The sequence below is a fragment of the Lissotriton helveticus genome, chromosome 5_1, assembly GCF_964261635.1.
Source record: "Lissotriton helveticus chromosome 5_1, aLisHel1.1, whole genome shotgun sequence".
In the NCBI taxonomy this organism is placed as follows: domain Eukaryota; kingdom Metazoa; phylum Chordata; class Amphibia; order Caudata; family Salamandridae; genus Lissotriton; species Lissotriton helveticus.
The window spans coordinates 720,571,260-720,597,402 of record NC_136065.1 but is presented as its reverse complement, the minus strand read 5'-3'; the positions used below and the strand labels follow the sequence as shown (position 1 = coordinate 720,597,402).

The window sequence follows — 26,143 nt, the reverse complement described above, 5'->3', positions numbered from 1 at the left end:
GCATTACTTTTACCTAATGCGGTGGAATTAAGCAGATGTACCCGGCAATTAATAGCCAAGGGGCCGGCCAGCTTTCATGGCACCCTCACTTTTCAGTGGTTGCACGCAGGCCAGGGGGCTGACTGCAGGTCAGCCATAGTCCAGTGACTCTTTTAGCCAACTGATCGCGTATGTAACTGTGCACCCAGGAAAGAAGAATTCTTGGCTCCTGACGCAAAGTAGCACACTTTTATAGGAAGCTTGTTCTGTTTCAGAAGCTGTGAAAAGTGCTACAGTGTATGTGTTATTTCGGCTGAGCTGAAGGAGATCTCCTCTGCCTCCTCTCCTGCATGAAAATGGAATTGAATTGTTTCTGGTATGACAATGGGACTGTGTGCACCAGCACAATGTGAACTATGGAAAGACAATGGGACTGTGCGCACCAGCGCAATGTGAACTATGGAAACACAATGGGACTGTGCGCACCAGCACAATGTGAACTACAAAAAGTCAACTGGACTGTGCACACCAGCACAATGTGAACTATGGAAAGATAATGGGACTGTGCGCACCGGCACAATGTGAACTATGGTAAGACGATGGGACTGTGAGTAAACGCACAATATGAATTATGGAAAGACAATGGGATTGGGCGCTCCGGCACAATGTGAACTATGGTAAGATGATGGGACTGTGGGTACCAGCACAATGTGAACTATAGAAAGACAATGAGACTGTGCGCACTGGCACAATGTTAACTATAGAAAGACAATGGAACAGTGCGCACCAGAACAATGTGAACTATGGTAAGATGATGGGACTGTGAGCACCAGCACAATATGAACTATGGAAAGACAATGGAACTGCACACCGGCAAAATGTGAACTGTGGTAAGATGATGGGACTGTGAGCACCAGCACAATATGAACTATGGAAAGACGATGGGACTGTGAGCACCAGCACAAAGTGAACTATGGTAGGACTATGGTACTGTGAGTACCAGCACAATGTGAACTATGGGAAGACAATGGGACTGTGCGTACCAGCACAATGTGAACTATGGAAAGTCAATGGGGCTGTGCGCACCAGCACAATCTGAACTATGAAAAGACAATGGAACTGTGCGCACCTCCACAATGTGAACTGGTAAGACGATGGGCCTGTGAGCACCAGCACAATATGAACTGTGGAAAGACGACGGGACTGTGAGCACCAGCACAATGTGAACTATGGTAAGACGATGGGACTGTAAGCACCAGCACTATATGAACTATGGAAAGACGATGGGACTGTGACCACCAGCACAATGTGAACTATGGGAAGACAATGTGGCTGTGCGCACCAGCACAATGTGAACTATGGGAAGACAATGTGAATGTGCGCACCAGCACAATGTGAACTATGGAAAGACAATACAACTGTGCGCATCAGCACAATGTGAAGTATGGGAAGGCAATGATTCTGCACGCACCAGCCCAATATGAATTATGGAAAGATGATGGGACTGTGAGCACCAGCACAATGTGAACTATGGAAAAACAATGGGACTGTGCGCACCTGCATAATGTGATCTATGGATAAGCGATGGGACTGTGTGCACCAGCACAATATGAACTATAGAAAGACGATGGGACTGTGAGCACCAGCACAATGTGAACTATGGAAAGACAATAGGACTGTGCGCACCAGCGATATGTGAACTATGGAAAGACAATGGGACTGTGCGCACCACCACAATGTGAACTATGGGAAGACAATGATTCTGTGTGCACCAGCGAAGTGTGTGAATTATGGAAAGAAAATGGGACTGTGTGCACCAGCACAATGTGAACTATGGAAAGACGATGGGACTGTGCGCACCAGAACAATATGAACTATGGAAAGACAATGATTCTGCGTGCACCAGCGCAATGTGAATAATGGAAAGACAATGGGACTGTGTGCACCAGCACAATATGAACTATGGAAAGATGATGGGACTGTGCGCACCAGCACAATGTGAACTATGGAAAGACAATGGGATTGTGAGCACCAGCACAATGTGAACTATGGAAAGACAATGGGACTGTGAGCACCCACACAATGTGAACTATGGAAAGACAATGGGACAGTGCACACCAGCTGAATGTGAACTATGGGAAGATAATGGGAATGTGCAAACCAGCGCAATGTGAACTATGGGAAGACAATGGGTCTGCGCGCACCAGCACAATGTGAACTATGGGAAGACAATGGGTCTGCGTGCACCAGAACATTGTGAATTATGGAAAGACAATGGGACTGTGAGCACCAGCACAATGTGAACTATGGAAAGACAATGGGACTGTACGCACCAGCATAATGTGAACTATGGAAAGACGATGGGACTGTGAGCACCAGCACAATGTGAACTATGGAAAGACGATGAGACTGTGCGCACTTGCACAATGTGAACTATGATAAGACGATGGGACAGTGAGTACCAACACAATGTGACCTATGGAAAGACAGTGGGAATGTGCGCACCAGCACAATGTGAACTATGGAAAGACAATGGGACTGTGCGCACTAGCACAATGTGAACTATGGGAAGGCAATGATTCTGCACGCACCAGCACAATGTGAACTATGGTAAGACGATGGGACTGTGAGCACCAGCACAATGTGAACTTTGGAAAGACAATGGGACTGTTTGCACCAGCACAATGTGAACTATGAAAAGACAATGGAACTGTGCGCACCAGCGCAATGTGAACTATGGAAAGACGATGGTACTGTAAGCATCTTCACAATGTGAACTATGGAAAGACAATGGGACAGTGCGCACCAGCTCAATGTGAACTATAGGAAGACAATGGGACTGTGCGTACTAGCGCAAAGTGAACTATGGGAAGACAATGGGTCTGCGCGCACCAGCAGAATGTGAATTAATGAAAGACAATGGGTCGGCGTGCACCAGCACAATGTGAATTATGGAAAGAAAATGGGACTGCGCGCACCAGCAGAATGTGAACTATGGAAAGACAATGGGACTGTGCACAGGCACAATGCGAACTATGGAAAGACAATGGGACTGTCCTCACCAGCACAATATAATGATTCTGCACGCACCAGCGCAATGTGAATTATGGAAAATCAATGGGTCTATGCGCACCAGTACCATGTGAACTATGGAAAGACAATGGTACTGTGCGCACCAGCACAATGTGAACTATGGAAAGACAATGGGACTGCGCGCATGAGCACAAGATGGATTATGGAAAATCCATGGGTCCGCGGCCACCAGCAAAATGTGAACTATGGAAAGACAATGAGACTGTGCTCACAAGCACAATGTGAATTATGGAAAGACAATGGAACTGTGCGCACCAGTACAATGTGAAATATGGGAAGACAATGGTGCTTTAAATACACGGGCAATGCAGATTCTATATGCTTATCAAGAAGTGTGGGGGACTGAATTACTATGTGCTTTACGTACCAGCACAATTCTTTTTTGGGATTCACAATTGTGATGTACATGCCTGGGCAACCTGGATTTTGGCCTGGCTGTGCAGTTTACATAGTGGAGGTAAAGCAGAGACTGTCAGCGTAAAGTGTGCTTTACACGGTGATTCAGTGTGAAACCTCATGGCACTTCCTTGATGTTTGGGGACTGAGGTCCAGACATTATAATTACCTGCATTAATTGTCATGCCCTGAATAACGGCCTAGCACCATAAGCCCCAGCATGCAGTGTGCTGTTTCTGGCCACACTGAGCACAACTGGCCTGTTGGGGGGCAAGTGACCACTAATGACTGGCGTGTATATGAGCACTGTGACATTCCAGAGAGGCACTCCAAAAAGGCTGATATATTTGCCATCATATCAGAAGCACAATCATTGTGATAGACCTTTACTTTTGAACATCGATGGGCATGACGTCCTGACAAAGAAGTGAGAACTACTGTATTTCTGTATAAGATTTTATCGGGGCATATCTTCACTCTGCCAGAGCGATGCAAATATCAATTGCATGTACAGTGGCATAAATATTTCCCTGTTGTATGCGATATGCCTTTGTGGCTGACAATCAGAATCAGAATTCTCCTTATTCGGCTGTGAACAGCCATAATAGCATGCAGGACATGTATATAAATACATAAATGATTTTGTGATTTGGAAAATATTGCTCCGGTCTACTGTGGGAGAGGAACTGAAACATTTTAATAGCTAACCTTCAAAACTGTCAGTAAATTGCTATTTCATTTTGCCGCTGTATTTGAAATATTGTGCTGTAAAATGTACTCTTTGCGCCATTTTTATGCCTGGTTTGACAGAGGAGCTGTCACCAGACAATATGTGATCACCTAAAAATATAGTTTTCAAGAGTTCAACATGGAGAGGCTTTGGCTCTGCCCACATGTTGGTGTACAGGAGAACATGGTTTGATTGTGCGCTTCCACAGAAAAAGTACTTCTCCCCATGCACCAGTGATTACTTTGTTTGTTTATTCACCTGCCTAAAAAAGTTGCACTAACTCGCATAAATTTCATGTTTATTATGAGATAGGGCTTGAACTTTCGGGGGCATACACATGGCACTTAATGCTATTAACATGTGTTTTTTTAGGTCAAGCATGGGCTGCTTAGCGAGGAATGCTGTACTCAGGTATGAACTTGGAGCTCCGCCCACTCACCGGCCATCTTTTCAATTTGTTCCTGTTACTGTCCTTTCTAAATAGTTGCTTCTGAATCCTTAATAGGCTGGTTTGTCCCTCCTTAGTAACGCCTTGTCTGCATTAGTAACCTCCCATAAGGACTGGACTTTTTACTTGTGTGGTTACGCAGTATGTTTATTTAGTCTGCGAGAATATAGGCATAGTCAACCTATAAAAAGAGTAGATGAAAAGGAAAACAAAAGATCACCAATAAAAATAAACTTAAACGAAGATGGACGAACCTGCAGTACTTACCAAATAAACAAACAAACAATGCGCATACATATACCACAAAACCCGATCATTGCCAAAAACACGGACAGGACTAATGAACCAACCGCCCATCTGAGAAGAACAGATGGTCCATTTGAAGATCTAACAATAAAAACATTAAGTCAAGGGAGAAGAATAATTACAAAAGGGGAAATAATAGTAAATTCAAACCCAGAAGAAGACATTCAAGCTAAAATGAGCTCACAATTAAAAGCAGAAACAAATAATAAACCGTCATTTATACCGGAATACCAGCCATCAGGTCCACAAGATTTTCTGAATAGAGGTAACATAATGAGGCTATTCCAGAATTGAACGGCATAGAATCTCAGGACCTCTTGTCAGTAGAATTTAGGAGCATCAAAAATATGCCAGAGGTAGAAGAGTCCTTAACCTCCTGGTCAACTAAAGAAATAGTCAATAGAATACTTGAAATGAGTTTGTCATTTATTATTATTATTATTATTAAAGGGGCTTATAAAGCGCCTGGTGACGCCTCCCGGCGTGTCCCCGCGCTGTGTGGAGAAAGAGGTCTTGGCCAGAGATCAGAGAGACTGTACATTATAAAGTAAATAAATGAGTTTTCAGCAGCTTCCTGAAAGAAGCCTCATTTTGTTCTAATCTGATGGATGCAGGGAGGGCATTCCATTTCCTAGCCGCAAGGGTGCGGAAGGACTTTCCACCCATCCTAGCTTTTTTTATGCGCGAGGTTTTAAGCAGCCCCATTCCCATAGAGCGTAGGGTCCTGTTCGGCTCATATGGTATGGCTAAGTCGGACAAATAAGACGGGGCTTTTAGATGGATGATCCTGTGACACCATAGGAGGGCTTTAAATAGTATCCTATGTCGGATGGGTAGCCAATGAAGGGAGGCCAGGGAAGGTTTAGACGGAGCCCTGCGAGGAAGTCTCAGCACAAGGCGAGCCGCTGAGTTTTGCAGGACTTGCAGCTTTCTAATGTTTTTATCCGATGTTCCCAGCAGCAGTACATTGCCGTAGTCTATACGGGAAGTGATAAGTGCCTGAGTCATTGTGCGTCTGGAATTCAGGGGAAGCAGATCTAGGGTGCGGTTTAGAGTTTTCATAACTCCAAAACATTTGCCCACCGTTTTTTTGATATGGCTGTCATATGATAGCTTATTGTCTATCCAGACACCCAAGTTTTTAGCTTCTTGACTAGGAGTAGGTACAGGTCCCAAACTAGTGGGCCACCAATCCTTAGTCCACAGAGAGTCTCCTCCACCTATTACCAGTACCTCCGTTTTAGTGCCATTTAATTTGAGGCAATTTTCATTCATCCAGACAGCCAATTTACTCATGCAAGATTTGAAGTTTTCAGCCTCTGCGGATGGGGATTGTGAGAGGGAGATCAGTAGTTGGGTATCGTCGGCGTAAGAGACCAGCTCTACGCCGAACGATTGTACCACCTCTGCCAGCGGAGCCATGTACAGGTTGAACAGGGTGGGACTCAGGGCAGAGCCCTGAGGTACCCCCTGTGCAAGTGTCATGCTATCTGAGAGGAAAGTCCCTCTTTGGACCTGAAAGCTTCTGTTGGTAAGAAAAGCTTTCAACCAACCCAGAGCCTCTTTGATGACACCTGCTCGGTTTAGACACTGTAGCAAGATGTGATGAGCTACAGTGTCAAACGCGGCACTGAGGTCTAGCATAATGAGGGCCATAGTTTTGCCTTCATCGGCTCCTTCCCTCATAGTTTCGGTGGCTCTCAGGAGGGCTGTTTCAGTAGAGAATCTAGGTCTGAAACCGGACTGAGATGTGTGAAAGGCCTTATGGGCTTCAAGATGAGCCATGAGTTGGACATTGGCAATTTTCTCTGCTAGCTTGGCCAAGTAAGGTAGCAGGGAGATGGGACGTAGATTCTCTAACAGCTCCTGACTAACATTGTTTTTTTTTTTTATGGGGAGGACTATGGCTTTCTTCCAGGCTGCGGGTAGACAGGCCGTGGAGAAGGAAAGTTGCAGGATGTGCCTAAAATGGGGCTCTAGAACTGACAGACTGGCTGCTAAGATTTTAGGAGGGGCTGGGTCACTAGGAGAGCCGGATTTAATGCTTTTGCAAGTAGATATTAGAATGTCGGCAGAGGGAACAGAGAAGGCGTCTAAGCAAAATTGAGTGCTAGTACGATCTTTATATTCTACAAAGTCAGAGCCGGACATTTTACTACCAGAAAAGCTCGCATATATCTTCTCGATTTTACCAGAGAAATAATTTGCGATTTTGTTGCAGGTTTCCACAGAATCAGTGTGGGAGACAGGGCTGGAGTCAATTATTGATATTTCCTTAAATATCTGGAAGAGCTCCTTAGAGGAGTTCTCGGCTTCTTGAATCCGGTCGTTATAGTGAGAGGCTTTAGACGCACGTATCATTTTATTATATTCTTTTTGTGCGGCTTTATAATGGATTTTTTTATCCGGACAAAAGTTTTGGCGCCATTCCCTTTCAAGCTTTTTGCAAGCAGTTTTGGCATTTTGTAGCTCCTGACTAAACCAAGGGGCCGATTTAATTTTCCTCGTGGCACTAGTCATGACGCGTTTGGGGGCAGTGCTGTCAAGGGCCTTAGTGATGCAGGTTTGGAGGTGATTATATGCTGTGTCGCAATCCCGGCCTTTAGGCGGTCCAGCCTCTTGAAGGATTTTACTAAAGGAATCAATAGAAAATTGTTTCCATTTCCTGCAAGTGTATTGTTGTACACTTTGTTTGTGACGTTCATTGCCGTCCATTTGGAGTCTTATCGGGATGACAAAATGGTCAGACCAAGGTATTGGCTGGTGAGGAAGGACTTGAACTCCCTTCCAGTTCCCAAAAACAGGATCTAATAGATGTCCTTGTTGATGTGAGGGTTGGGAGTTTTTTAACTCTAATTGTATGGAGAGTAGCTCCGCTATAATATCAGCTGCCTCCTTGTCTGTGGAATCCTCAAAATGGACATTGAGGTCACCTAGTACCAGTAGGCGATTTCTCCTGAGAGCGACATGAGTTAGGGACTCCATGAGAGTGGGAATAAAGTCGTAAATCCTGCCAGGGGGGCGATACATAAGGATACCCGAGAGAGAATGATTAGGCCCTGTAGTAATTGTGAAGGATCCAGCTTCACAATGGTCCACAGAGATGGTAGTTAGGGTGCATTCAAAAGGTGCTTTAGTAGCGACAGCGATTCCGCCTCCTCTACCATTCTGTCTATCCAGTCGTGATAGGGAGTACCCAGGTGGTAGGGCCTGAATAATATCTGGGTCTGAATGACTGTCCAGCCAGGTTTCCGTGAGAAACAAGATATCAATATTGTCATCCTCGAGTAGATGACATATCTCTACACAATGTTTCCGCATGGATCTACAATTCAGTAATGCTGCTTTTACTGCGCTTACGGTTTTGCCAGAAGTCATGTTAATAAGGGGCGTAAACATACATAATTTACATTTCTTCATTGATAGAACGCTCATGGCATGGTTACAACACAAGGGAGTGTGGTGCTGTAAGTCTAACAATTCCTGTCTGCCATACCTTATAGTGTCAGGTGTAAGAGAGCCAAGGGTTTGTGCCCCATGCCCCGTCCAGTCGCGGACGGGCGCAGACGGGCAGGACTTTGGCTCGACTTCGGCTTGCTTCCGGCGCGCCCGCTGCACGCGTCCGCTGCGCGGACGCTGACCTAAACACATTTATAGAGGGTGGAGGGGGTCGCCAGAGCGCTGCGCTGTGAGCCCTGAACCCGGAAGTGCTGGGCTCCTCCTCACCCTCCGCTCAAACGCCCAGGATTGGACGCGGCGGAACAGGGCGGGAGTGGGCGGACTATGTAGATTCCCCAAGCTCTGACTCAGCCTGGAGAATTACGAGGGGAGCAGGTATGGTGCAATGCAGTTTTGACATTCAAATTCAAGTTTTTAAAAACAGTATCAACATACACAGTAAAATGTTTTAAAAGAGCTTCAAATCGCAACAATTAAAAGCAGCGCGCTAAACGTGCAGCGCTGTCCGTGCAGCTGATCACACCCAGAGCGCTAAGTGGATTGAGCCTGCCTCTGCCACCGGCAAGACTCTACTCCACAGCGCGAGTGCGTTTTACCTGGACTTTAAGTAGTAGCCACTCACAGTGTCGCCAGAGCGCTGCGCTGTGAGCCCTGAACCCGGAAGTGCTGGGCTCCTCCTCACCCTCCGCTCAAACGCCCAGGATTGGACGCGGCGGAACAGGGCGGGAGTGGGCGGACTATGTAGATTCCCCATGCTCTGACTCAGCCTGGAGAATTACGAGGGGAGCAGGTATGGTGCAATGCAGTTTTGACATTCAAATTCAAGTTTTTAAAAACAGTATCAACATACACAGTAAAATGTTTTAAAAGAGCTTCAAATCGCAACAATTAAAAGCAGCGCGCTAAACGTGCAGCGCTGTCCGTGCAGCTGATCACACCCAGAGCGCTAAGTGGATTGAGCCTGCCTCTGCCACCGGCAAGACTCTACTCCACAGCGCGAGTGCGTTTTACCTGGACTTTAAGTAGTAGCCACTCACAGTGTCGCCAGAGCGCTGCGCTGTGAGCCCTGAACCCGGAAGTGCTGGGCTCCTCCTCACCCTCCGCTCAAACGCCCAGGATTGGACGCGGCGGAACAGGGCGGGAGTGGGCGGACTATGTAGATTCCCCAAGCTCTGACTCAGCCTGGAGAATTACGAGGGGAGCAGGTATGGTGCAATGCAGTTTTGACATTCAAATTCAAGTTTTTAAAAACAGTATCAACATACACAGTAAAATGTTTTAAAAGAGCTTCAAATCGCAACAATTAAAAGCAGCGAGCTAAACGTGCAGCGCTGTCCGTGCAGCTGATCACACCCAGAGCGCTAAGTGGATTGAGCCTGCCTCTGCCACCGGCAAGACTCTACTCCACAGCGCGAGTGCCTGGGGCATCATACTGAGGCGAGACGATCGGAAAAAATATCCATTTCCACTTTTAAAAACTTTAACCTTAAATAAAAAGACAAAGGCTGAGGGGAACAGCCAAAAATCATGCTTAAAAGGTGCGTGTGCGGTATCTCCGAAAAAAAATACACCTCAAAATATACACGAAAATGCAGCGGCTCCAATAGGTTCCTGTGAACATGCAACAGATTGGTCCTGGGTGGCTTCGGCTTTGAGCAAAAAATGCTCCTAACAAGACGAGCCACTTAGAAAAAGACATCATGCTACACCCACGGTCAACAGCTGACAAACAAGAGGAATCCATTGCTGCAAATCCACACACGTTCAGCCTCTGTTCCTGGAACGTACATGGCTTCAACAGCTTGTGTCATGACCACGAAACTGTAAACTTTTTGGATCAACACGATCTAATACTACTACAAGAAACCTGGAACCTGCGCCAAATCTCCATCCCGGGATACATCGAATTTCACGTCCTCGCCGAAAAACCCTCTAACTTTGGTCATCCTAGAGGAGGTTTATCAACGTATATCGCTCAACAACACAGATGGCATACTGAAGTAGTAGACTCTATGGTTAACTGGATACAAGTAATAAAACTCACGGAGAATTTGGGGGCCGGTACAGGCCCTCGTAATCTACTATTGCTCAACGTTTATGTTCATCCGGACAAGAAGGAAAAAAATGAAAAACTGATTACTTTACTCACCTTGATCAGGGCCTTGCAAATCACTCATGAGAAGTATTCTATGATTATATCAGGTGATTTTAATAGCAACCTAACAAAAGATGACAAGATAATGCAAGTTCTTGAAGAACTGGGCCTTTCTATTATAAATAAGAAAGTCAGTGGGAATAGTGGTATACCTATAACCTTTCTAAGCGGTAACCGAAAGTCAACAATAGACTTCACAATATTGAGCAACAGCCTGTTACCAACGGTGAGTGCTTTTTCAGTGGAGCAACGTGTGGAAAGCGACCATTTCCCTCTAATTACCAAAATGATAATGTTGGTTACAAAGACGGAAAAACAAAATACCATCATCCAGTACACTGAAAAATTTAATTTACGTAAATTAAAATGGAGAGGAAAGGATATAAAACCAACAATGGAGAAAATCAAAAAGGAACTGCTAAGTTTAACACCGGAAGAAAAAGGAAATCTGGTAAAAACATGGGAACACCTATGCGAAGCAGTAACAAGTATTCCCCCACGTACAAATCAAAACCCAACTAGATTCAATACTAGCAAAAAGCCTTGGTACACTACTACCCTGAGGGAAGAAAAAAGAAAAATTGCACGTGAAGTCCGCAAGCAGGCATTATTGATAAAAAGTGGAAAAAAATCAAATAAATCGGAATTGAAAGTTATGCGAAAAAAATATAAGATCATGCTAAGGAGCGCAAAAACATTGTACCAAGAGGAAATGTGGACTAACTTACTAATAGCTAGTAAACACAAAAATGCCAGTACATTTTGGGGTATTATCAATAAATTGACAAGGGGGAATACCTTAAAACAGGAGGCAGGTATTGGAGAAAGTATATGGACCCAGCACGTTGAAAACATGTTCAGCGACAGGACGGGAGGTGAAAAAAGGCACTGTAAACCGGAATGCAAAGTATGTACTAGAAACGGCGAACATGCAGAAAATTTGCTGGGAATAGGAGGTAATACGCCAGGAGACAAGCAGAAGCAAGTGTTGGGTAGTGGAAACGAGATCAACCCCGAAAACCCACACTTTAGTAAATTAGAAAAAATAGTGAATGCCGCGACCGACTCCCTAGTAACAACAGACCAGCTTAAAGACAAGATAAAACGCCTGAGAAAAGAGGGTGCAGCGGGTCCAAACGGGCTCCCAAATGCTATTTTTAAATATTCGCCTGAATTTTGGGCAGAATATTTAACTCCACTCTTTAACGCAATCTACAACCAGAACAAGCCACCAAGATCCTGGAAAGGGAGCATAATTCACCCCATTTTTAAACAAGGTGACCACAACGAGCCAGGGAACTACAGGCTGATTTCGCTAACGGATGTTGAGGCAAAACTATATGGATCATGCCTATTATCTCTCCTTCAGGACTGGATGGAAGATACGAACATAATACCAATGTTCCAAACTGGTTTCCGGCCAAGGATGAGTACATTGACAAACTTGACAACCCTGGCGCTCTTGAAGGAAAAAGCTGTAAAAAGGGGGACGAGACTGTATGCTTGCTTTATAGACCTCCGAGTAGCCTTTGACAAAGTGAACAGATCCCGGCTATGGGAAAAACTAAGATCATGGGGTATCCCGAAGAAGCTATTAGAGGCAATCATAGTCCTGCATAGCAACACCTGGGCTCGAGTAAAACTGGGAGACGGTAGCAGCGTAACGGCCGAAATAAGAACACAACAGGGCCTAAAACAAGGCTGTGTACTGGCCCCAAGTTTATTCAACCTGTACATGGCAGACATTGTCAACCACTTTGAGATTGGGGAATGCCATCCACCCCTCATGTCAAAAATCCCAATTCCCTTCCTCCAGTACGCAGACGATATTGTTGTTCTGAGCCAAACCCCAATAGGGTTACAAAGATCGATCAATAACTTGACAACCTATTTGGAGCACGAATGCTTGGAACTGAATAAAGATAAAACCAAGGTTGTCCGCATTGTGGATCCAAAAAAGCGAATATTCAAATGGTATGCAAATAGCTCCCCAATAAAGGAGGAAACTTCATACAAATACTTAGGTTTGAAATTGGGGCGAGGGCCGACGAACAAAGAACATAAAACTGAGCTAAAAGCAAAAACACAGTCTCTGATCTACGCATACCGGCAATTACAAAATAAACTAAGTTGTCCAAATTATTCACACCTGCTGAAAGTGATCAAAGCTCAAACCCTACCATCCTTATCATACGCACTGGCCACCTGGTGTGGCAAAGAAGCAGGGCTGCTAAACAGCCTACAAACAAAAGTATATAAGGCAGTACTAAACCTTCCAAAATCAGCAGCTCCGGCGCAGGTTCGCCTAGAATTTGGCCTTTTAAATCAAAAATTTCGCAGTATGGGAACTTTTGTGAAACTCTGCAATAAAATACGCATGTCGGAAGCCAACACATTGGACAACCTGTGCTGGAAAGAAATCGAAGCTCAACAGAAACAGCAAGTTCCAAACAGTTGGGGAGGTTACCTGTCTCAATCGCTAATCTGCATAGGAATTGAAGAATCCTGGGACATGAGTCCAGATAGAGCCACTTTTGACAAAATTGTAAATAATGCGGTCAAATGGGAATCCTATCTGGAAGACAAGATAACTACCGCAAAAAGACGACACGGGTGGACTGTGATAAACTCATACACCGGGATAAAACCGCAATCCTACCTAGAAAGCCATTTTAATAATTCATTAAAACAAAGATATACAAAACATCGACTGGGCCTTCAGTTCTCAAAGGACCTGCTACCAGCCTGGAAAAACTGCTACTCCGACCCCCACTGTCGCCTATGTGGATATCGAAATGAAACACTACCGCACTTACTGTGTGTGTGCCCGGCACTTAAGGCCTTGAGGAGACGGCTTTTAAAGAACATTTTTAACAAACTGAATATTCGGACATGTAGGCAATGGCTAGATGGATCATGTCCTATGCTGGCCTGCAGGGGGGTCAAATATATGATGAAAGCCCAATCTCTCCTGCAGCAAGCTGACCTTGGAATTATACCACCAACTTGAAATAATTGACACTTACTTGCCTCTCACAAATAGTTTTACTTGCTAATTTTTAAAATGTGTTTTATGTACCAAGTTGATCTAGATGCATTTTGTAATGATTTTTAATAATTTTATACAATAAAATTGACTTGACTAGTCTGCGAGAACTATTTTCCTTCATGTTTGTCATACTCCAGACATGACATGCGCCTTACTTTCTTTATTTTTACAGTGCAGTCCGCTTTGAATAGAACGACCGCGCTCCTTTCTTTATTTATTAAATCCTTTTTTTTACGCGCCCCATGCTGCGATTTCACTTTTAATATCAGCCAGGCACCTTTCTTTACAGAAGCCGCGTCTAAAGAAATGGGCGTGTCCGACATTAAAGTGAAAGTGCAGCATAGGGCGCTTTTACAAAAAAAAATGTGTTTTCTCAACTTGACAAACAAATTAATTTTTTGGGGTAAAAGTGGCCCATGCCGCGCTTTCACTTTAATGTCGGCCACGCCAATTTCTTTAGACAGGGCTCGTCTAAGGAAAGGAGCGTGGCCGACAATAAAGTGAAAGCGCCGCATGGGTGCTTTAATAAACCAGCATTTGCAATGCAACATGTTCTCTAAGGTACAGAAACTGTTAGGAACCTTAAAAGTCAGCTGAAGTATTTTATTTGCTTAAGTAGTAACTTTTTTTATTCTGATGATAATGTGTCCATATCCTCTCATACTTTAAAAAGAAAAAGAAAAAAGTACAAATTTGGTTATTTGTGTAGTATGTCCAGATATGTATATATGTGTTTTGTGTATTTTTATGAGGATTTGTAACTTTATATGGTTTTCTATCATGCAAACCGAATAAAGTATTTTTGATTGAATGTCTTGCATTTTTTAGAGTTTCGTAAAGACGAGACCTATTGCATTGTAAATGCTTGTTTTCCCCTGTCAACAGCATAAATGGGAGTACAGCATTAATGAGTAATGTATTACTGTTTTGCAGTCCCAGCACACTCCACTACTATCATTAGCTTTCGACTTCTGAGAGCTGTTGTGTGTTTGAGAGCAGTAGGGGATTTCAAGGTTTACACTAATCTACATGGATTTTAGATCTGGCATGAAACCTCAGCCCTCGGCTGCCCTTGGTGATCAAGAAAAAAGAGCTTTGAGGGTACTTCTGAGAGAGGGGTTTAGGCATGCAATCTCAACCGTAGTATGCAAGGGTTTTAGTGTTGTTTACCCACTCTGAAAAATTCTGGGAGTAGAATTTCACTGTGATGATTCTTGTTATGTCCTACTGAGGGGTGTTGTATATTGTTTTGCCAAATCTAATTTATTAGTATATGCCTGATGGTTGTCAGTTTATGTGCACTTCAGTAGGTCGATGTCTGATATAGTGTCAAGCCACTGGTAAAGTCTAGAGGTCTTTTCAGCTCAAACAGTTAGGTGTGATTTGTTTATAACGAAAACTCATGAAAAAGCAAGTAGGCTTTACTTACATATTGTGAAAAGCATGTGCTATAGGCAACAGGCTTTTCAGGGTGGATTGTTATTACACTGTGCTAAAGCCTGAAGGCAGATATTCTGTTACACAGAATCGCACAGATTATTGCAGGCAAGGGTTTTGTTATTGGTGACACATCCAAACATCCAAACAAACGATGGGGAGTAGACGATATGCACTATAGTAACCCCTCTTAGGCTTTGTTACTAGGGGTTCTATATTGCTTACTACCTATAATTTTGTTCACAGGTGTACTTTTATTGTGGTATACCTGATGGCTGCTGCCTGGGAACGTTTATGACCAACACTGTAGGTCTTGAGTTACTTATGGTAGCAAGGAAATTATAAAAGGTATAGGCCTGATTGTTTATAATTAAACATTACACTAAATGCTGCTGACCTGAGATATGGACTGTGAAAATCATTTTTTTAATTTTTGGAAGCTTTTTTAATGTATTGTTCATCATACAACATAGGGCAAGATGTAACAATATTTAATGATTACAAATACATGCCATAAAGAATGCCATAAAACATATCAGAAAGCTGTTTTCAATTTTAGGGTTTGCGTAGGAAAAGAAATGGGGAGGAAAGGACAGGGGAGAGATAAAATATGCTCTGCAATTGAAGATAAACTAGCAATAAATACTCATTAGAATAAAAGAGGATACAATTAATATATTTTCCAGAACTTTTTTTACAATATGAATGGTATTAAACAGGAAAAAGAAGGCAAAGGAATAATAGAAAATTCATGGAGGTTGAAGGTTTTCTGAATGGTTACTAGAAATCTGAGAAATAGAAAGCTTATTTAAATAAACAGTTAGGGGTAAACAAGATAGATCTCTATTTATCTGTGGGTTACAACAATAGGAAAAAGCTGTGTCCAATCTTCCAATCTATGATAATGGCATACAGTATTCCACCAAGATTTGACTGTGAGCTTGTTTGGGCATTTACAGTGAGTGTAATTTGTTGAAAAGCTATAGCTAACATGAGGTCAAACAACCCACGTTCATGAGATAATATCCCAAGTGACTCTGATAAAATTCTCATAAACAAGAGGGCATTCGATAAGGGAATATTTAGATTAAAAATGTTCAAGATCCGAGGTCAATTTGTAACTAAATAGAAGCTACGGAGGGCATGAAAAGAGGAGGTGATAGAGGTTAGCCAAGGGATGATCACAAGACCAGCAAGTTTTATTATTAGAGTGTGTAAAATTGGCAATGGAAATGGGAGTGAAATAAAGTCTGTGATATAGAAAAAACATAGATTGAGTATTAGATGCAGATCTAGATATTTTCAACGATCTGGTCCATAACTTACTCCAAAACTCATTGCTCCATTCAGAACCAAAATCCGCCTCCCAGGCGAGCTCTATCTTAGTCTTAGATCGCTCCGAGACAGTGGAGTTGAGAAATTTATAAATGAGAGAGGCTCTTGGGGATACTGACAAAATTCTAAAAAGCGGATCCTGGGTAGACCAAGAATCTTCAGAAGGAAGGGAATAAAAGGCTTCCGAAATTGCTTCCATAAGTAATGACAACTTATGCAAAAACAAGCGGGACATTTAAAATTCGTTTGGAACTGGGGAAAAGAACAATGAGAAGTGCCATCAAATATGTCCTGAAACCAGATGATATATTTAGATCTCCAGGAGCTCCAAAATAAAGATCTATTATTAATGATGAGAAGACGATTATGCCAAAGAGGAGAACGCAAGAACGTGTTTCGGACATTCTCTTTGGTTGACAGTAAGATCTTAACAATGAGCAAGTGTGTTTAAATAATGGAAGAGATGTGAGACTGGTTTTGGCTGTGAAAGCCAGAACCTCCAGCAAAGAGAAAGGAGAACAAAGATGGCGCTCAATACTTACCCATAAAGGGGTGAAAAGAAAATGTTCGCTTGGAGCCAATAAGAGGCTTGTTTAAGACAAAAGGCTTTATGATATAATCTAAAATTTGGAAAATTCACCCCTCCGGTGGATTTTAGTTTTATAAGATGGGATAAAGAGATTCTGGATTATTGTTCCACTAAAATTTGGAAACCAGGGAGTATTTTTTAAATAGATAGAAGGAATGTGGACTGGAATCATTGAGAGAATATATAACATAATAGGAGTGATCATCATTTTGATAGAATATAGGCGTCCCCACCAGGAAAGAAAAAGAGGATTCCAGGAGGAAAGTAGTTTGGAGATCCGATCGAGAATTTCTTTCATATTTGTTTTAATCAAGTCCGAAATAGAGTTGGTGAACCATAACCCTAGGTATTTAATTTTAGAATTATTCCAATGGAATCCAGTTGGATCAGAATGATGTCTGGAATACAATTTGGTTTTAGGAAGAATCTCTGTTTTATTAGAGTTGATTTTATAACCTGTTACCACCGAAAAGCCTGAGAATTCTAGTAATAATGGGGGGATAGAGATTTCTGGGTTAGATATTAAGAGTAAGATATCATCTGCATAAGCAGACAGCTTCAAGTGTTGATCTCCATATAAAAATCCAGAAATAGAAGTGTTATGAGAGATGCGAGCCAGAAAAGGTTCAAGGGAAAGAATAAAAAGAAGAGGAGATGAAGGGCAACCCTGACGGACACAACGCTGAAGTAGGTGCCATATAAAGTAAAGAAACCAGGGAGATTAATTTAGGCCTAAAACCATGCCAACGCTGTGACCTAAATAAAAAAGACCATTCAACTCTATCGAAAGCTTTTTCTGCAGCAATAGATATCGCAGCCAGAGAATAAGATAGATTAGATGCCTTATTTAAAACATTGAAAAATAACCGAGAGTTATCAGAGGTTAATCTGCCCTTAACATAACCACATTGTTCTGGACCAATTAGATGGGGCAATAGTGATTCAAGACGTAATGGCAATAATTTAGCAAAAATGTTATAGTCCACATTTATCAAGGTTATAGGGTGATAGTTTTTGCAGAGTGTAGGATCCTTACCTTCTTTGTGAATGAGACAAATCGAGGCTTCTAAGAAAATACCGCTCACCTTGTCAGCAGTACAGAAGTGTTGAAAGAGTAGTTTGGGGAGTAGACAGTTTGAAAAATGTAAGTAAAATCTGACTGAGAAACCATCGGGACCAGGGATTTATTTTTCTTTAGTGAGTTAAGAGAACTTGTAATTTCTTGGAGCGAAATATCCGAATCTAAGGAATTAAAATCAAGATCGGTGGATAAAGTAGATGGAATATTGCTTAGATAAGAATCAATAAGAGAATTTTATGCAAGTGCTTCTGGTGTACATAAATTATTATAAAATGTTGTAAATTCATAGAGGATTTCTTGATCTTTGAAAAGATGTTTCCCATTTGTTTACTGAATAGAGTCTATCAGCATCCTCTCTTTTTTAGATTTGAGGTAATTAGCTAAGAGTGATCCAACTTTATCGCAGCTTCTATAATATCGGGCAGGGCTATGAAGTAGAATAGATTAAGCATTGTCGGTAGAATTCTTGTTAAACTCTAGGTTAGCGCGAACAAGCTTCTGCAAGGTGGGATCAGATGAGGAAGTGTAAAATTGATGTTCTAAGCGCTTGATATTGGTTAATAAAGCCTTATGCTGAATGAGGGTGCGTTTCTTTTTCCTGGCTGCAAAATCAATAATTAATCCTCGGGCAGTGGCTTAAAACGTGTGCCATACTAAAGTGGGGTAAATAGATGGACCTTCATTCAAAGAAAATAATTCTTCCACAAAGGAAGCGAAGGAAGATGAAAAAGCTGGATCTTGTAAAAGTAAATTATTAAATCTCCATCTAGAAGATTTGGGCTGCGATCGGAACAAATCAAAATCAGCAATCACCGGAGCATGATCTGAAATTAAAATGGGTTGGATTGGAAGATGTAATCCAGTTGGGACAGGGAGCCATGTGGAGGGGAGAAAAAAGAAAATTCTGTTTGGTCTGGGTTACATAATCTCCAAGCATCCACAAGATGTGTCTGTGTAATTGTGCTATGAAACTGTTTATCTGTGTAATTGTACTATGAAACTGTTTATGGATTTTATGGGGAATAAAGTGTACCGGGGATTTGTGATCAATAAAGGGGTCCATAACCTGGTTACAATCGCCTCCAAGGATAAAAAAATAATCTTTGTGTTGCATACATTTATTTGTAATAGGAGGCCAGAAAGTATAATCTGGTTGGGTCGGACTATGCATTTTAAAGACAGTTAAGGAAACATTATTATTAATGATTAGTTTAACTAAAATCCATCTGCCATCTGCGTCTATTTCTTGTGAAACAACAGAGCATTTACATTTTTTGTGACATAAGATAATAACAACATTCTTCTGTGTAGTTGTAGGAGAAACAAGAACAGAACCAACCCAAGTATGTTTGAGCTTAAGAGCCTCAGTTTCTGATAAATGAGATTCTTGTAATAAAATTAAGTCAGAATTATAAGAAGCTAAATGTGAAAGAATTGTCTGCTTCTTTATAGGATTAATACAACTTTTTACATTCCATGTAACAACTCTGAATGCAAGAAAATAACCATAGATATAAAACAATGGAACTGACAGTAATGAAGTAGTATAGGAAGAGCAATAGGCAAAGTCAAGAAATGTAGAAAAAAGGTACATTAAGAGGAAAGAGGAAAAGAAGAAAAGAAGTATGAGTAAGAAGAGACAGTACATGTAAAGTGATGATTGTAATACGTACCTTCACAGGGAAACACAAGGGAAAGATGAGAAGCGTCAACGGACAACAGGGATGGCACACTTACTAACAAAGGGCAGCAGACCACACCAGGACGTCAATAAAAACATATATTGGAGCAGGAACATAAGGTAGGTACAAAATGGGATCCAAAGAACCTGAAAAAAAGAACCAAAAGGTTAGGCATAGGAAAAGGAATAGTAAAGCTATATAATCTGTTACATTAAAAGCAGAATCAATATAAACATTACAGAGGAACCATTAAAGTCAAGTATGAGGAGGAGGACCAGTGATCTCCATCGAGGAAGCTGAATGAGAGTAAATGAATTTTCTGAGATCCGCAGGATCTTCAAACATCTTGAGAAATAAACAATTGTGTGCCCTGCCGAATAAGCTGCTTCTTGGATTTAGCTGCATTTTGGAACTTGTAGTAGATCTGTGAATTGCAGAAATAAGAATGTTACACCACGAGGTTTAGATGGAGCAGATGAGGAAGACAAGCGTGGACACAGTCTATGTGCTTGTTGAGTTTCACTACGACTATTCTGCCATCTCTATCTGTCTTGAAGCCCTCCGGCTGAAATTTCGTGGCAGAATGGAACAGCAACATTACCACTTTCTGTTTCGTACCTGAAGACGATTTATAAACTAGGGAATAACTTTTGTGTTTCAACCAGTGGTCGTCAGATATTTTAAGATTTCTTTCTTATAGCGTCACACATCAAATTGATGATCTAACAGATAGTTCCAAACCTTTTGTCACTTAAGTGGCGAATGTAGACCTTTCACATTCCATGATACTGCAGTAATCATCTTAACATGTTATAATTCGGCCCCTTAAACCTCCCACACCACCCTCCAAACCCGTGCCACCATCTTGCAGGCCTCCCCCTCAGTCTCCTCCCCACGCCCCACACCAGACAACCACATAGTTTCTTGTAGTCTTCCCTGGAATGTGAAACGTGAGCCATCCATCCAACCTCCAACTAAAACACCTAGAAACAGCTAAACCAAAACAAAACCCATTCAACATCCATGGGACAACTGTTCCCACTTCGACGTTTCTATCATGAGGAAGAATCATTACGGCTGGCATCTCGGTTAGAACCCACCGTCACAGCAACCTAAAAGAAGCTTCATTCTAAAGCAATACTCCTCGTAGCACAATTTAACAGTGGTGAGTAGCGCTAACCGCTCCGAAAGACCCCTGGAGGGCACAACGCTGCCCTGGTGGCTAGAAATCAGTCATCTTCCTCCCCCTAGGACTTTCTGCCACCCTGTGACAGCAATATTCATTGAAAATGTCCAGGTCATGGGTTAAGTGTCAGAGCTGCCGGTGCCACAAGCATCTCTATTCACTTCTTTGTGTTCCGCTCTCGATGTTGGGTAATCCATTGGTTACTCTTGCCCAGGTCAGTGATATCCCAGTGAGGGGGATCGTGGTTACCATAGTACCCATAGTACCCTGGTGAAGCAGTCCCAAAATATCCATAGCTTCCACCAGTTCCATGAGACGGCGCGAGTTATTGTTAAATTCGAAGGCTATGACAAAAGGGTAGGTCCAACTATATCTGATGGGGTCCTGTCTTCGTTTTTCAGTCACTGGCCTGAACCGTTGGTGCCGTAGTAGGGTGGATTGAGCCAGGTCCTGATACAGGGTGCAGGAGAAACCTTGGAAGGTTATCGTGTCTTTTTTCCAGACCCCATGGAGTATGGCCGCCTTTACCTTAAATGGGTGCAGTTTAACAAGGACGTTGCGAGTGTGCCTATGTTCCAGGCAGCTGTATCCCCACTCAATGAGCTCTCTCTATCTTGATTTTCATATGGCCTGCCCTCAGAATCTCCGTAAACAGGCCCATAGTGAATGGCTCCAGATCAGGGCCTTTCACCCCTTCCTCCAGGTCTCGAATCCTAATATTGTCCTGTCTTGATTTGTTTTCCAGATGTTCATTCTTTAAGAGGGCTGTTTGTAGCTGGAATCGGTGATCCTGCGCTATACCCATTGTGTCTGTTGTGCGTTTTTCAAGCTCACCGTTTTAGCTTCCAAATCTAGCAATCTAGTGCCTTTGAGTCCACATCCTGGTGGATGGAATACATGCGGTTAGTGAGGTCTGCCTTCAGCTGGTCCGTTGCAGTGGCTATGTCCATCTTGAGCTCCTCACAGAGTTCTGTTTTGAAATCTCTAAGGGACGACAGCAGTTCATCCTCATCTTAATGGGCTCTCGGGCATCCTTCTTTTCTGCTGGGGTAAAGTAACTGGATACTCTGTTGGAGTGTTTTTTCGGTGGCATAAGGGCGGTCAGTCACCACTAAGTGAATGAGAGGCCTGGTTAGCTTACTTTTCTCGGACTCAGTCTCCGCCTTCGGCTCTAGGTGTTCAAGCTGGCCTCCCTCTAAGCTCCACCAGCGAGGAGCCTTTTCCAGTTGGAAGTAAAGGTCATGCTCCTGTGCCCCTGTCATTCAACGTTAGTGCTCGGTTTGCCAGAGGCAGTTGGTCGCTATGTTAAGGTCAGGTAGTGTACAATTTCTGAGGCATCTGGTGCAGCAGTAACTGGCTCGTCCCACTAGCTTTCCGCTTTGGGCCTCCAATACCCTCAGACATTCCTCATTAATGGCGGGGAGCTGCCCTCCGGATTCCTCCTCCATTTTAAAGTTAGGCACATCTGCCTTCCATCTCTGCCACCGTCTCCTACCTTATAAAGCAGCAATTTATACAGTGGTCCTCTGCTACGTCACATTGCGGGAGTTCACGGCTCAGACCAGGGCTACACGTTCACCCTTCAGGGGCCCTGGGGGTGCCGAGCCTGCCGTCTTCACCTGACCTTGATCGCCTCTGCACCACTTCACTGCCGCTGCCTCTGAGGAGAGCCAGGAACTGGTAAGGGATCCCTTACGTGCAATGTATTTGAAAAGTAGGACATGTATACTTATATTTTTCATATCCTGACGGTGAAAAACTCCTAAAGTGGTTTTTCACTCTCCTAAAGTCTAGCATTGGTTTGATGTATTACATTTAATAAGTGATAATGTCAGTTCGGGAGCAGATAGGGAAATATTTTTTTACCGAATCGCTATTAAGGACTCGCAAAATGCCATGTAGGTAGGAAACGCAATATTTTTTGTGATTCCTTAATATTCCTTAATTGTGAATTGCAAATTGCGATTAGCAATGAAGGAATACCTGCCCATTCATTCCTATTGGCCTAGAGGCCCATAGGAATGAATGGGAAATGTTCATGCAATTTGCGAGTACCCAAGAGGTACTCGCAAATTGCGGGCGCAATTTCAAGTGTGCAAGGGTTCCAGAGGGACACCCTGTTGCACACATGAAATGTGCATGTCTACACATGTGGCGCACATACATGCACTAAGGGCGATTCCTTACGGCAATATCACAATTTGCAATGCCTACTAGCATAGCATTTAGGGAATCGCAAATTGTGATTCCCTAAATGCTTGTCCAAAATAAGGAATCACAATTTTATCAAATCCTTATTTTGCGAGTAGGTATTTGCCTTTCTACATTGGACAACGCTGAATTGCGATCGCAAATGCCAAAATTAGCAGAATTTCAGCGTTTGCGATCGCAATTTGGCTTCCTACATCTGGCCCTGTGACTCTTAGTTACTTTGGGCATTTACATTTTAATTTGGAGTGTCTGTTTTCTTACCCACTCTTGCGCCCCTGCTCGAGCGCCTTCTGCTTCAGGTGGCTCGCATCACCACCTTCGCGCTACTGTTTTACCAGGCCTTCGAGCACATGCTTTGATACAAGGAGTTGGTGCGCTGCAATGCACCTGGTAAGAACATATAACGATGCTGGGACAGCGCTTGAAGAAGCGCCGTGCGTCTTACAACCACCATGATGAAGGCATCTCTACGGCACGTCACAACGTGTACATGTCACACTGTTTATGGTGGCTGCCAGGACAATGCGGCAAAAGCAAAGAAGAGTCTTTTTGCCCTGATGTGCATTGGCATATCTCTAAGCGTACACCTCACTCACAACACCCTGTTTATTGATGATTCCTGGGCAACACGGCGGACGGGGAGAGAAGTCTTTTTTGTCCAGGGTGGCCGGAAAGCCACTACTCTTTGATTGAGAAAGAAGCCCTTGGCATATTCTGGGCTATTTGGAAACTTTAAAAGTTTCTTTGGGGTGGAACCTTTGTGGTCAGGTCCGATCATAAACCACTGAATGCCATTTCCTTGCACATGTGTAAGTGGGTGGTGGCGTTACAGAATTATGACTTCAAGGCCAAGTATATCCCTGGAACTGAGAACAAGGTGGCTGACTGCTTGTCGTGTCTTGTTTCAGATCAGACTGGGAGTGAGAGTAATTCGATGGCGGACCTGTGGGACATGGGAGTAATTTAGTATATGTGAAATCGCTGAGGGGGTGATTGGTGAAGAGGTTTGGAAAAAATTGTCCACGAAAGATGTGGCTTTGCATGGAGTCATTAAGCAGATTTCGAGTGGTTGGCATCGAAAGAAAGATGTGTGTGATGAAGTCTAGAAATACTGGAACGTTTGTGATGCCATCATTGGTGCTCTCCTCTGGAGGGACACAAAATTGATCGCCAAGGGCTCCAGGAGATTTCCAAACAAAAGAGAAATTCAGGTTATACTTCTGGTGGCCTGGGATTGACATGCAGATGGCGAGGCCAGTTTGGGATTGTTTGGAGCGTGTCTCTAGTGACAAGGTTTGTAAGACCAGGTTTCATCCTATGGCCATGAGGGAAATACCAGTAAGGGTCTGTCAAGAAGTGGCTCTTGATATCCTAGGACCTGTGACCAGCAGAGCAGAACAGCATTATGTCTTAGTCTTTATTGACATTTATTGAAGATGGACAGAGATTTGCATTACACAAAGTATTGAGGCACGAAAAGTAATTGAATTCCTTGGTGACTTGTTCAGTAGGGAAGGAATACCTGAATGCATCTTAACCGATAATGATGTGCAATTAGTTTCCAAGGAAATGGAAGTGTTTTTGTCTGAGAGCGTTATCAGACATAAAAAGTGTTCTCCCTACCATACCGAGACCAATGGTATGGTGAAGAGGTTTAATAGGGTTTTGAAGGAGTTGATACAGAGAGCAAAATCTCAGAACAGTCCGAGATTGTACAAAAGGGTGAATCTGTACAGGTTTACTCCCCATTCAATCACAAGCAGAATGCCTTCCAAATTGTTCAGGGGTCATAACCCTATCAACCTGTGGTGTCCCGGGTGGATGAATTGCAAAGATGTAGCCAAACTTGCAGCCTTAGACAAGTAGATGGTAGCTCAAGATGAGAAAGTGGTAAAAAGGAAACTCAATTTTGATGTAAGACATGCAGCCAAAGTAAAGGTGGGGAATATGATGAGAGTGAGGCATCTCCACCTAACCCCTTGGCACTTGCATTCGTGAAAAGGATAGATTGCCTCCTGGCGTCAAAACTTTGCAAGGAGGGGAAATTGCGCTGCACATTTTTTATGTCTTGAAACTCAAAATTACAAAGAGTGCACCAAGAAAACTTGACTCCTTTCTTTAACAGTGCCCTCATGGTGTGAGTGCGATTAGCAAACCATGGTGCAAACCTATTATAATACTCTGCCATCCCCAACTCATCCCTGTTTGGAGTAGAATATCATCAATAGTCCCCACTAATTGATCCGATGCAGTTTTTGGGAAGTTTGTGACCTCAATACTGTATCTCAGAGAGAGTAAACTTGCACTTATTCTCCCTCACGTTAAGGCCCCCTCTTTAAACCTTGCCAAAACCTGCCTGACTCTGTCGTAATGCTCCGCTTGAGAGGAGTCAATATGGCAAACCGACACCAGATACACCACCCAAGATGTCGTCCATGTCCCTCTGGAATATGGAGGCAGTTGAATTTAACCCTAAGGTAACCTTGTGAATTTGAACAGGCTGAAGTGAGTAATGAAAAAGGTCAGATTAATGGAGTCATCATCTAACTTAATCAGATGATACGCTGCCCTGAGGTCTAGAGTAGAAAAAAGTATGGCCCCCATCAAGCAGTGCTAGTTTTCCGCAATGTCTGGGAGCGGATACCTATCTGTCACCACATTATTAATAAGACTCCTTAGGTCCACAAGTGCCTTATTTCTCTGGAAGCTTTGCCCGCAAGAACAACTGGCACAAGCCGCTTAGTTGCCTCTGTCTCAACAATGATGCCCTCCCTCTTGAACATGTTAAGCTCAGAGAGTATGGCGTCCCCCTCATTTTGCAGGGTACTGCATGGGCTTATCCTTGAGCACGATCTTGTGAGTTTAGTCACTAGGGCAAACCAGCTTGTCACTAAAAATACCTACAAACTCTCTGAACAAACACACATTCATGCCATCATTACCTTTTCTGAGTAGCCAACTTCCACATCAGACTTTCCTTCTGCTTCATCTTCGTTACCATAGGAAC

At 43.0% G+C, this 26,143-nt stretch overlaps 1 protein-coding gene across 1 annotated transcript in view; it reads right to left on the bottom strand.

Moving 5' to 3' along the window:
• SORBS1 (sorbin and SH3 domain containing 1) overlaps positions 1-26,143 on the bottom strand; it is a 1,860,906-nt gene that overhangs the window by 1,470,736 nt on the left and 364,027 nt on the right. The window contains exon 2 of the mRNA XM_078643144.1: positions 19,731-19,885. The gene's annotated coding sequence lies outside the window, so the exon portion shown is untranslated. The remainder of the gene's footprint in view (positions 1-19,730; positions 19,886-26,143) is intronic.